At 40.4% G+C, this 13,262-nt stretch overlaps 1 protein-coding gene across 1 annotated transcript in view; it reads right to left on the bottom strand.

Moving 5' to 3' along the window:
- TANC1 (tetratricopeptide repeat, ankyrin repeat and coiled-coil containing 1) overlaps nucleotides 1-13,262 on the bottom strand; it is a 226,962-nt gene that overhangs the window by 187,083 nt on the left and 26,617 nt on the right. The window contains 1 exon segment of the mRNA XM_079131851.1: nucleotides 7,913-8,020. The gene's annotated coding sequence lies outside the window, so the exon portion shown is untranslated.

Genomic DNA, 13,262 nt, shown 5'->3' with positions numbered 1-13,262 from the left:
ATCGAATGTGTTATTCTCTGTCACACTCTCAGGACACAAGTTCACTAGAGGAATATGATGTAACTACTCTGCTTTGTCCACCAAAAAGAACACAATATGCCTTCAATATGTCAGCCTGTTTCTCTTCCTAAATACATAATTGATTTTCAACATTTTATGCTCCAGTTACTGCCCAAAAACAGACTGGGACAAGATCATATTTCAATTGCCCCTTCCTTTAAACTATAAAAGGAGTGATGAGAACAATTAACCAACTATCTTCAATTATTCTTTTTTTTAATATCTTTTTTAGTTGTAGATGAACACAATATCTTTTATTTTACTTATTTATTTTTATGTGGTGCTGAGGATAGAACCCAGGTGCCTCACATGTGCTAGGCAAGCACTCTACCACTGAGCCACAACCCCAGTCCTATCTTTAATTATTCTTGAAGAGTTATTAGGTCACAACTTTTTCCAGTTTCTCTATCATTCACATAGATACCTCTCACATGTCAAAAAAGAAATAAAATTTATATAACCTGGCTAAAAAGCAGAGCTACAAATATGATGAAAAATCCACTAAGAAGAGAAGAATTTGTCTTTATTTGGAACACTGACAGAGTAGCTACTTACATTCCCCATAGAAACGGAATTAGGACCAATGTCAAACAAAAATTAAAAGCTTAAACTTCCCTTTAAAAAAAAAAAAAAACTAGAGCTATATATTTAGGTCATTTTATTTTTAACCACCGCCTCCTAAATGACCTGAATATATGAACATCCATTCTAAGTGACAAGTTCTGTAATTCTTATGAATAATTTAGCTGGGCAAATTTGCTTTACTTGTTGTTGAATAAAAATGTTGCTTCAGAAATTGACAGGCCAGTTGCCCACAAAAAAATTTCAGTTTGAATATCTGCCATTCCTATGAGGAAAAACTAGCGTGTGACGGGAAGAAACTTTAAAACTGGACCTCTTGCATGGCAGAGACTTCTGCCATAGTGGTAATGGACAGCTTTTGTTTACATGAAGTCTTCCATCTATTCACCATCTCCCCAAAACACTGTAAATATCAAGGTATTCTAAGGTTCCAAAAGCATATGTTTCAATTCAGGTTCAGAAAGACATTGCTACTAGCACAATCACATACAGTGACTTTCTTAGAACACTGAGTAAGATATGCCAGAATATTCTATTAAAATAGAAACCACAGCAGCATTGGCCCTGGCAACAATAAGGTTAGGGGGTTTAGTGGTTTTTTTTTTTTTTTTTTTTTTTTTTAACCAATCCTAGCTTCTACAAAAGCTGGTATCTCAGGGAAAAGAAAACACTTTATCCAGAATGATGTGGGCTTTGGGAAACAGAAGAGCATTTAATATGGGGCCCGGGGTCTGCCTGGTTCCTGTTCCTCTTATGAGGATATCACCACTCTGAGCTCACTTTCTGGGCCTCTCCTGGCCTCTCATTCTCCCCTTCCTCCCTTCCTTGATATCCTAGTGACTAAATCCACAAAGCTTAGAAACAGAAACTGCAGGTGGGGGCCCCAGGCCTTCCCTCCTTTTTGGGTGCCAAGTTCGCTCTGGAAGCGCAAGCTGAAGTCCTGGTAAACCTCTGACTATCTGTGAATGGCCTCCAGAGAAGGAAGCCCAGACAGCACAACACTGCCAGCAAGCAGGCAGGCAAGTCTGTATTAGGAAGCCACTGTTGGCCCATGCTGTAGTTTGAATGTGTCCTGCAAAAGTTAACACCTTGGAAAGTGAATCCCCAAATTCCCCTGTTAATGCAATCTGGAAGAGAGATCTTCAGGAAGTAACTGGTTAGATGAGGTCATGGGGGTAGAGCCCCAAGACAGTATTAGAGGCTTTATACAAAGAGGAAGACATGCTGGAGTTGGCATGCTTGCTCTCTCTCCCCATGTGATGCCCTCTGCCATGTAATGAAGCAGCAAAAAAAGCTCTCATTAGGTGCCAAGCAGATGCTGGCACCATGTTCTTCACTTACCAACCTCCAGAACCATAAGCCAAATAAACTTCTTTTCATTTTAAGTTAACTGGTCTTGGGCATTTTGTTATTTTAACAGAAAACTAAGACAACACATATTGAAATCATTTTTACAAATATTTAAGTCATATTCTCCAATTTTAGTTCTATTAGTTAAAAAAAAAAAGTGCAATTTGAATTATTTATGTCTTCTTTCCACTTACCTCTCAGAACTGGTTCAAAACTCAGAAAACTGAAGTAGCATTCATTGTCTCCACCTTAAATCCCAATAATCAAAAAAAAAAAAAAAAAAGAATGTTTCATTTTCAAGACACAGAATTTGAGATCTTGCTATCTTTAGTAAGTTTATTTTGTTTCTAAGTTCATCTGTGAGAAAATGAAATAGAGAAAACAAAACGAATTCCCAAAACACTGACTTATTTCATTCCATTCAAAACTTGGGGAATCACTGTTGCTTTTATTAGGACCATTTCCCAAGGTACTCCACTCAGCCACTTATGTAGCAGCAGTTAAGTGTACTGTTGCTCACCCTCACTTGCAAAATGGGAATAGTGATATTCCTACCTACTATGTGTGATTTTAGAACAAATGATACAAGGAAGGATTAGAGGGACTATTGCACATAAAGCACCTGCAATGTACATAGCAGGGCAGTGTTAAATAAAAGTCCCCGCCCATCCTCATCTGTTCAGAATGGGCATGTTCATTCAGAACCAGAAGGAGCTTTCAGAGATTATTCCAGTAAGCCTTTCTTTCATTTTTAGTGAGGTATTTGAGATCCAATGTGAAAAGTATCTCCCAAATGTCACTCAGAAAAAAATTTAAAGCTCTTCATTCATTTCTACAAGCATGTAGTTCTGAATCTTGTCTCTTTCCCACATCCTTGAAATAGGATTTGGAAGATTATAATCTGTCAACTAGAGTCACTGCTGGTATTAAATCCTTTTTACTGTACAGACAATGGTGAGACCAGGACCCCACTGGGCACTCCCAGGGCCTCCCACTCAATGGATCAGAAAGGCAACTCTCCCATGAGCAGTGGCTCTGGGATCAGCAGCGCTGGTCCCTGATCATTGTCAATGAGGCCATTTTTCTCAAGGACACTCAACATCCCTACATCTTTATTTTATCATTTTCTATCTTGGTCACTTCTAAGATTTGCCAACTACTATTTCATAGTTTCTCAGTTTGCCCCCCATCTCAGCACAAGTAATCAGTTAAGTTACAATTTTATGTAAAATTTTTATGTGAAATTAAGGATAGGAATATTTACTACCAATGCTCTCTGAATGATAATATAACTATCACTAAAGAAAATTTCTCTAGAGCTGAATATTGCCAAAGACTAGGTCTCTATATAACAATTGTTTAAGAAGTTCCTGAAGTACTAGAAGGTATCCACCAATGGTCCATGATTAATATTTCCTTAGGTTCTTTAATTTCTGGTCTACCTATTTCCAGAAGAGGCTCTTTTCTTGATTGCAAAATACTTCTGCTAAAAATACTCCAACAACACTTACATCTTTTATTTGTGAATAGTCCACAAAATCTTACCAGTTTTGAAATGCTGTCAATTCCACCTTCTTTTCAGGTCTAAGAATACTGTTTTAAACACTTTTTTAAGTGAAAATGAAAGTGGTCAATCTATCATTCATTTCTCCAGCCTTCTTTTGGTTCTTCAGCAATAATTTGATTTCTAAATCTTTCTGAAAATGTCAACTTATTTCAGTAGTTAAACCCAGTCCAGAAGATCGATAGCAAAATATGAACAATCAGCCTATACCAGTCATCATCCCAAATAAATTTCCACTGATTACTACTTGCCCAGAGGTGGTTACTGATGTGGCAAGGCTGATGGATTCTGCCCTGGAGTTCTGCTATAGGACTTTCCCCAAGGGAGCAGAGCGTGGTTTATTTTGATAGTCTCCCTTCATGCGATTCTTTTGAAGCCAGAAACAGGTAATGGATTTGACAATCTTAGAATAAATTAGCTGTGGGGGAAACATAGACTAATCTACCAGCAAATTTTCCACAATAAAGAGAACAAGCACCCGACTCCTGCCTTTCCAGAGTTCTCAGCCAGCCTCCGCCCAGTCCCTCGTCACATGCTCTGTCCACTCACAACTCCCCAAGGCTTAGTCACAAATTTCATCTTCTTTCTACTTGCCTCACTTTCAAACAGTTAACTTGGCTTTCTTACCACTCCCGCTTGAATCTATTCCTTTCAAATAACTGAAATAACTTTCAAATTTAAAAGCATTTCTGCATATATGTATGAACTATACTTTCCCCTCTACCACAGTGTCCAGCATATCAGTTATGAGGAAGTGATCTGACAGTCCTAATGGGGACACGCTAATCCTCTGGAGTTTGATTCGTGACACCTCACCAGCACTTTTAGACAGATGGCCAGGGAGAGCTTTCTGGTTTACTCCCCAATCATCCTACACTCATCTGCCTGACAGTTTACCTCCTGTCAATTTCTCATCCACATACCATTCCAAGAGCTAGCAAACCCTCCTTTTAAAAATGCTGTGTGCTTTCTGCTCTAGATTACTGTCTTTCTAAACCAGATGTCTCCAAAGTAGAGGGAGGGAGGTGATTTCCAAGGATGAGGAAATGTGAAAATTTCTGATCATATTTACTTGTCTTATTCTTTCATTTCTATTTTTGTGTATCTTACAATGCAAACTGCTTATTACTAAACAAGTGCGTGATTAGCATTTATAAATATACACATGTTGCAGGTGTGAGCAAAAGTATTTTACTGATAAAATTGCAATGTCAAAAATGTTTAAAGGAGGTCTAGGGCAATAGCTTAGTGTTAGAGCACTTCCCTAGCATGTGTGAGATCCTGGGTTCAATCCCTAGGACTGAAAAAAAAAAAATTTTTTTTTTTTTTTTTTTAAGTTTAAAGACTACTGGGCTAGCCAGTCATGGTGGCCCACACCCATAGCCCCAGCTACTCAGGAAGCTGAGGCAGGAAAATCGCTTAAGCCCAGGAGTTTGAGGTCAGTTCAGGCAACCAAAATAGCAAGAGAAAGCTAACACTTTTCCTAATTTTCTTAGTGCTCCATAGACAATTCCATCTAAAATGCTGTATTCTAGTTGTTTGGGTCATAGCTGTTTTGTTTCACATAGTGTTTAGATGGTAACAATATTCTTATTCCAAAGTCAGACCTCAATCTTAGCTTTCCTGGCATATGCTAAATTATATTTTTTATTCAAGTCTATACTTTTTTTAATTTTATTTTTATTCTTTTTAGTTATACATGATAGTGGAATGTATTTTGATATATTATACACACATGGAGTATAACTTCCCATTTTTGTGGTTGTATACTAAGAGCTACCCTTAAAAACATCTCCAGAGTTAAAAAAACATTTCTGTCTTTGCTTCAAAATTAAAGTAAGCAAATACCCTTCAAAAATTAAATGACACAGATTTTCAAATATACACAGCACTTATAAGATATAGACATCATTCTAAGTTCTTTCTGACTTAATCCTTATAACACTGTATTTTTAAATATAAAATTATGTATTTTTTAATAAAATTAAAAAATATTATTCATAGATGGAAAATTTCCCCTTTGTAAAACTGAGACTCCTCTAAAATTGTGGTCAATACTATTAAAAGGTCAGGAAGGCAAACGCTTATTCTCTGTGACTTCCACTTTCTTAATCTATCTGCTCTCAAGCATCCAGTTAACTGTGTGGCCTTGGACAGCAATAGTACCTCTCTGTGCCTTGGGATCCTTATCTATAGTAAGTCCATTCACCGGAGTGCCTACTTATGTGGGAGGCATCATTTTTTGCAGAGGGATATAGAGGAGAAGACAAAAATCCCTTATTTAAGCAGCCTGGTAGGCAATTCCATGAAGTCACAGAAGACAGCCAGTTATTACAATGTTAGTCATTATTATTTCCCAAAACCAAAGCCAGTTTAGCTATCATTATCTCAGTCCCATTTTAAAGGCAAATTTCACCTCACCCGTAAGTGTCCCTTAGCTGGTAAGAAGGACAGGAAAGCAGTGAAAGGACTGGTGAGAATGTGGCACAGCAAACACCCTCTCCCTCCCCCTGCTGTAAAGTTCTAGACTCTGGCTGGCTGCTGAGGGTAGAAGAGCACAGCCAGGAAAAAGGTTCTGCAGAGGACTTTGGATGGTAGCATCCCACCTGGCTCTGGATGCTCCCAGCACTTTTCCATGATGCTGGTGCAGGTCTCTTTACACCTGGAGGTTACAGCAGATGACTGTGGCACATTTGACAGCTGCAAAATTCAACTGCAGTGCAACTTAATCCCTAATGATGCTGTTTCCAGGTGGCCCTTCCAGGACCTGCCATGAGACATCTTTTTACTTATTCAAAATTATATAATCACAGACCTCACTCTCCATGGTCACCACAGAAAAGCAGGGTCAGAAGGCTCATGCCTGCCTTTCAGCACAGAATCTAAAACCACGAGCAAGAGAATAAAATAATCCTGCTGAATCCAAAGTAAACACAAGAAGTAGAATGATAACAGAAACTCTCAAGAGAGCACTTCCCTTATAAACAGTTTAGGTCACCTCACAAACACCTCAGCAAACCCAAATATCTGAGACAGGCCCACATCTCCACCAGCAGGGAAAGAAATACCACAGGCCACCATGACAGACTGGACGTGCCTTAGGAGTTTTAGGTCACAACCTCAAAAATCTTCACGAGGACCAGGAACAATCCAATTCCTAATATCTGTATTTCAAATCATCCTGCTAAAAAGAAAGAAAATCTGTGGCAAAATGTCTGCAGTTTGCTGATGGTCTACAAAGCCAGGTGGTTGGCCTGGGGTATTTTCTCTCAGCATTAGAAAATATTCAGTAGTCCCACTGCCTTCTCCTCCCCATATGGATGCACTTCAATTCACTATCAGGTTGCTGACTTCAGAGCTGATGGGCAGGAAGGAGGGATGCTCAGGAAAGAGAAGAAAGGGCGAATGGGCTGCTGTCTCCACATAGTCCACACCTGCAACCCCTCCCACTGTACATCCCAGATGCCCCAACACTGGGCCCCCATGCTTCCCTGTAACCTCCAGTCCCCTGTGGACTCACCGCCAGTTCCATCACAGCACATGCCCAGACCCAACACTGGAGGACAGTCCCTTCCATAGGACTTCCAACCCCAACCCTCGTCTCCTCATCCAGCATTTACCTATTCCAGGTCCTTCCTCTAGCAACAACTTTCTTCTTCCTCTTCCCCCTCCTCCAGAGCCTCTAGAACCTTTTTTCTGTTGTTCAAGTCCTTAGGGAACACAGATAGGGGCTCTGGAGTCAAGAGGATCTGGGACAACCCAGCCTCCACCTTTTCCCAGATGTCTGACCTTGGGTAACTTGCCTGATCTCTCTACACCTGAGATTCCTCATAGGTACAGCCGGGTTTACCTCATCTCTGAGAGTAAGGATTAAATGAAAATACACATAAAGCACTTAGTAAAAGCCCTAGCATACATTCAAATATTTAATAAGTGCCTATTTGTACCAGGAATAGATTTTGTAAATGGTAGTGATTATCATTCCCCCCCTCCTCCGCCTCTTATTTTTTTTATAGAGGTAAAACGAACCTAACATAATTTATTGTTTTAACCATGATTTGGGTATGTGTCTAGTTCTGAGGCACAAAGACATTCACACTGTCCTGCAACCATCACCACCAACCCACAGACCACGTTCACCTTTCCCCACTGAAACTCTGCACCTGCTGAACACCAGCTCCCTCCTCTCTGTTTTTAACACTCTCCATCTGGAAGAGCTAGTTCAAGTGCAGCTCTGGGCAGTCAGAGAGGGTATGCTCCTGCCTATTTTTCTTCTTAGGTAAAAAAGAGCCTCCTTGGGGCTCTCACTGTTCACAATCATACCACCCTCTAGCCCAGCTCTTCGCTAACACCTACCTATTTTTGGTAACTTCTCATTCACCGGGAATAAATGAGCAGTCCTTAGTTCACAAGGTTCTCTTCTACTGTTTCTCCTGATAGGTGTTTTTGCCCAGTAGTCAGCTCCTAAAGGAACAAGAGCACAGAGAATGACCTGGATTAGATCCCAACTCTATCTTTTATTAGCTGTGTGACCTGAAACAATTTCTTCCCCTTTCTGGGCTCAGGTTGTCTCACCTATAAGTGGGCATGTGGGGATAATGTCAGTATCTATTTGTGGGGTCGAGTGGACAGTTTATGGCACTTAGAGCAGAAGAGCACAGGGTCAATGAGTGAGGGGCAGATTTATCACTACTGGTGCCCTGGCTCCAAACTGAGTGCTCTTGAATATAACCTGTCATTCCCAGAGCCTCACCTTATACTTTTTGGTGGCCCTTGAGCATGTGGGACCTTGTGGCCCCCACTGCTAATCATCTGACTCACCCCCACCCTTGCCAGCATCCTTGATGTTCTGCAGCCCTCTTCTGTGGCCACACCATGGATATCAGCACCAGGATTTAGTTTCTTCTCATTGACACCCCAAACCCAAAGAGCATAGAGAGACTATCACATCACCACACAGACAGATACCACTGCACTAGAATTCTTAGACCAGAAAGACCCTCAACAGTCCAATAAAAATCCCCTTCCATTCCCCTCAACAACTGTTTTAAGCTTTTATCCTTCTCAATTCTGCTCTAGCAAGTGCCCTTCTTTTCCACTTCACACAGAAGACCAAGGCAATAAGCTTCGTACACCAGCACCCCAGCTTCCTACCCTGCTCCTCACCTACTCACCCACAGGCTCCTCCCCTGGCTTTTCTTTTCACTACTCCAAGGGACTTTCCCTACTGCACTCCTGCTTCCAGTCACACTTTCTGAGGCAGACACGACAAGCTTCAGTTAATCCCTACTGCACCTGGCCACACCCCTGAAGAGCAGTTCAAAAATCACCTCCTCCTGGAAGCCAGACTCTCTTGCCTCTCAAAGCCTTCCACATGGCCTCCATAAACTCACTTCTCTCTTTTCACTGACTGCAGCTCCCTGCCTGAGAACAGAAGCTACCGATTTCCTGAAAATCCTCACTGTGCATACTGGTATACCAATAACTGTTGAATAAATAAAATCATGAGTTACAGTGGATCCTGATTTCTGCTCTGAAATGTTTTCATTAATATGTTTTATTGGGTTAGTCGTGGAGGCTGAGGCAGGAGAATCACAAATTTGAGACCAGTCTCAGTAACTTAGCAAAACCCTATCTCACAATAAAAAATAAAAAGGACTGAGGACATAACTCAGTGGTAAAGTTCACTGGGTTCAATCCCTAGTACCACCACCACAAAAAAAAAAAAAAAGTGTTATTAAAAATGTCATTTAAGCTGTTTGCATGGGCACCTTCTATAATCCTAGTTACTTGGAAGCCTGAGGCAGGAGGATCACAAGTTGGAGACCAACCTGGGCAACTTAAATGAGATCCTGTCTCATAATAAAAAAACACAAAGGGCCAGATGTAGCTTAGTGGTAAATCGCCTGTTATGGTTTCAATACTGGGTATCCTCCAAAACTCGTAAGTGAGACAATACAAAGAAGTTTGGAGGTGAAACAATTGGGTTATAAAAGCCTTAACCTAATCAGCATCTTAATCCACTTATGAGGATTAATTGAGCGGTAACATAGGCAGGTAGGGTGTGGCTGGAAGAGGTGGGTTGTTGGGGGTATGCTGTTGGGCAGTCAGAGAGGGTTTGCCTGAGAAATGGAGCCAGACTTCTATGGACTAAGACTTCTGAAACTATGAGCCCCCAAAGAAATGTTTCTTCTTCTAAAATTATTCTTATCGGGTCTTTTTTGGTCACAGTCACAAAAAAAGTTGATTAAAACAGTGCCCCCAGGTTCAATAACCAATACCCCCCGCCAAAAAACAAATCAACTAAGATCCATAATCCACCACTTACACATAATGTCATATATTTTCTTCCTCTGAAGAGGAAGACTGAGAAACATCACCTGCCCTTGCTTTTCCAGAACAACTATTCCTTTGATGAAAGAAAAAAGCAAACAAAACACTACTTCCTCCTCAACAAAAACAGAAAACCCAAAATAGCAAGATGGTTTATAAAAAAAACCCAGCTAACACTGGCTAAAGTAGCAATAAATGCAGTTATCCAAGCCTAAGAGGAGAAAGAGACGTTTACTTTGGATGGCTATTTGGGGGAGGCAACAATATTCACGTGCTAAGGAAGAAAGCTGACCAAAATAATAAATCTCAGATCTATTTATAAGGCAAGGGAAGAAGAGGAAGTGGGTAACTCCAGTGGAAATTTCCCTCCTTTGTCTAGTTTTACTTCTGGTATAGCTAACACACTAATTTCTCCATACTAACTTAGACAACTAAATTTATAGGAAGTGATTTCCAAGGGCCCAGAGAGCTGCAGATGGTTCCTCAGGGGCCCATCTGCTTAAGGATGAAAGCTTAGTGCACACCATTACATCACTCTGACCTTCCTCAGCAACTTCCTATCTGACAAAATCGAGATGTTTGCTCCATCAACAAGATATTTGTGTTTGTCCAGCCTCAGGCTTTGGTTCCTGATTAGTTTTAAAATCATTATGCACCCAAACTGAATAGTGCTACTGTTAGCAGCTGGAAGGTCCTCCTCTGGGCACGGCCCCAGCTCTGTGGCCTTCAGGGAGTGACTGCTGCCCTTTCTGCATAATTACACGCTCCCCTGATGGATGTACTGATCAGTCCTCATACCCCTTCCGGAACTAAAGTCCTTTCCTTGGCATTCTACCTATTTTCTCAAGGGACCCTAGGCAAGGAAAGAATGATGTAGGCCTTAGGCTTCCTCCAGATAAATGCTCAAGTACTACCCATTCCAAAATCAGCATTAACAGTTCAGCACTGTCCCAGACCAGTCTTCCCAACCCCCACTGCACCATCATTGCTGCCCACATTCCAGGAAAATAGCTATTAGTTCCTGGATGCTCAAAGACCCCACAATACCCCAATACTCACACATATAATCCATGTCTGTCAAGCATGCTCACCTGCCCACACATCTGCAATGACCTTGGAAGGTGCCTATATGACCTACATCTTTCCAACTGTTCACCATCCTGACACTGAAGGAGGCACAAACACAAACCAGGTGAAACACCTGGTAGGTGCTGGACAACCACCCTGAAGAGAATGTAGAAATAACTTTTAAAACAGGTTTTGTCTCTTGTTGTTGGGGGGAGATCCATGGACGGATGTGTGCAACTTACCTTGACACTATGTTTAAAGTAAGATGGGCTGATGGGTAGACATGAAATAAAGCAAAGATGGCAAAATCTTAAAGGTAGAATCTATATGATGGGTACATGAAAGTTCACTGTCCGTTTCTTTGAACTTTTATGTTTGAATGTTTTTGTAATAAAATATTGCTGGGTGGCAATATTTTTGGTGCCTTTTAAAAAAAGAAACTGGGCTGGAGTTGTGGCTGAGTGGTAGAGCACTTGCCTGGCATGTGTGAGGCCCTGGGTTTGATTCTCAGCACCACAAATAAATAAATAAAAGAAAAGAAAAAGAAAAAGAAACTGAACCCCAGATTTCATGTGTGTGTCTCTGTTCCAGGAACCAAATCCAGCATCACACTTTGTAATTAATTATCATACTTCCTTCTCCTCCAGCCTGTTATAGTTAATTGATCTTCCCTCGTTTTTCATGACCTCAACAGTCTTGAGGAGTGCTGGTCTGATATCTTGTAGAACGTCCCTCAGTTGGGGACACATGGGGACTTGTCTGGGGTTTTTTCTAATGTTAAGGGTGGGGTTACAGGCCTAGAGGGAGACCACAGAGGTAAAGCGCTCTTCTGACATCATGCTAGGAGCATGTCCTACCTGCACAATATGCCACTGGTCAGGGTAACTAATAGCTTGATTAAGGTAGTGTTTATCAGGTTTCTCTACAATAAATTTACTCTTTCCTCCCTTTCCATTCTCTTTCCCTTAGAAGTGAGTCAGGAAATTGAGCCCACACTCAAGGAGGGAAGGGAAAGTACCTACACAAATTATCTGAAACTCCAAGTCTCTTCTCCTAGTATAAATGTACACATTATAAATTATACTATGGATTACAATGCAGTACAAGACTATTTTGTTTCTCAAATTAGTCCAGCTTTGGCTTTTATGAGTTCCTTGAGGTTAGCTCCTATATCCTTTTGACATGCCCACATCCTTTGTTTTTTGAGCACTTCCTTGTTTTCTGGCATTGTGAGATGCTCCAGATCTATAATTACCCATTTCTCCAACGAGTCTTGGGTACTGTTATTGGAGAATGATAGTCAGGAACCAAATGTGGGAGGGCTTGTTATTACTTGTTACTACTTCTACTAAGCCTTCTCAGTGGACAGATTTAGGAAACACCTGTGTATATCCAACCCACATAGGCACTTATCTATATTTATTTCTGCATCATTATTAAGCTAAACCTAAGTTCCTACTGATTTTGCTGACTCCTAATTCTGTATCAAATGGTTCCTTCCAATCTTTTCCTTTGCTTATTATAACTTCCCTTTCATTATCTTAACTATTTGTTTCACCCCTGTTTACACATAGAGCAGTTTCAGAGCTAACACATGCCTCATGAGAAACTTTACCAACTACAGTCCATGGTGTATACTGTATAGTTCGTTATCACTAGACTTAATCAAAACATCATTTTCCAAAGTTAACAAGGTCCATACTTGGTGGTCTGACTTTCTTCAGGGCTATGTCCTACAGTTATAGGTAAATTCTTTTGTCACACTCTGCATCTCAAAACACACACACACACACACACTGTCTCTCTCTCTCTCTCTCTCTCTCTCTCTCTCTCTCTCTCTCTCTCTCTCTTTCTCTTCTCTTTCACACAGAGGAACAAAGAGTTATTGTCTGGTATCTTTTTAATTTGAATACACTGATGTTCTTTAGTGTCTAACTTATCTAAACATTTATTTATATATCCTATACCACTTCCTATTGTATACAAATTCTGCTTTATGCTTAGTACATAATACTTGTGTCTGAATGTACCCCATGACATTTAGCTGGGTCCTAGGCCACAGTGATTGCTAGAATACTAATAAGATAAACAGATCCTACAAATTTATTTGAAAAAAAACCACTATATTAAGTTAATGCTGCTCAATTGATGGAAGTTGTTCACTAAAACTGGAAGGACAATGTTCTTTGCAGTATCATTTAAAATCAGGAAACAAGTAAATAACTGAAAAATTATATTTAACAAGCGGAAAATGAATTACACACAATCATTAGAAATTATTTGAAGAATACATATTTGTATGAGA

This window comes from Sciurus vulgaris (genome assembly GCF_902686455.1).
Source record: "Sciurus vulgaris genome assembly, chromosome: 3".
In the NCBI taxonomy this organism is placed as follows: domain Eukaryota; kingdom Metazoa; phylum Chordata; class Mammalia; order Rodentia; family Sciuridae; genus Sciurus; species Sciurus vulgaris.
This window is presented reverse-complemented; position numbering and strand designations above follow the sequence as displayed.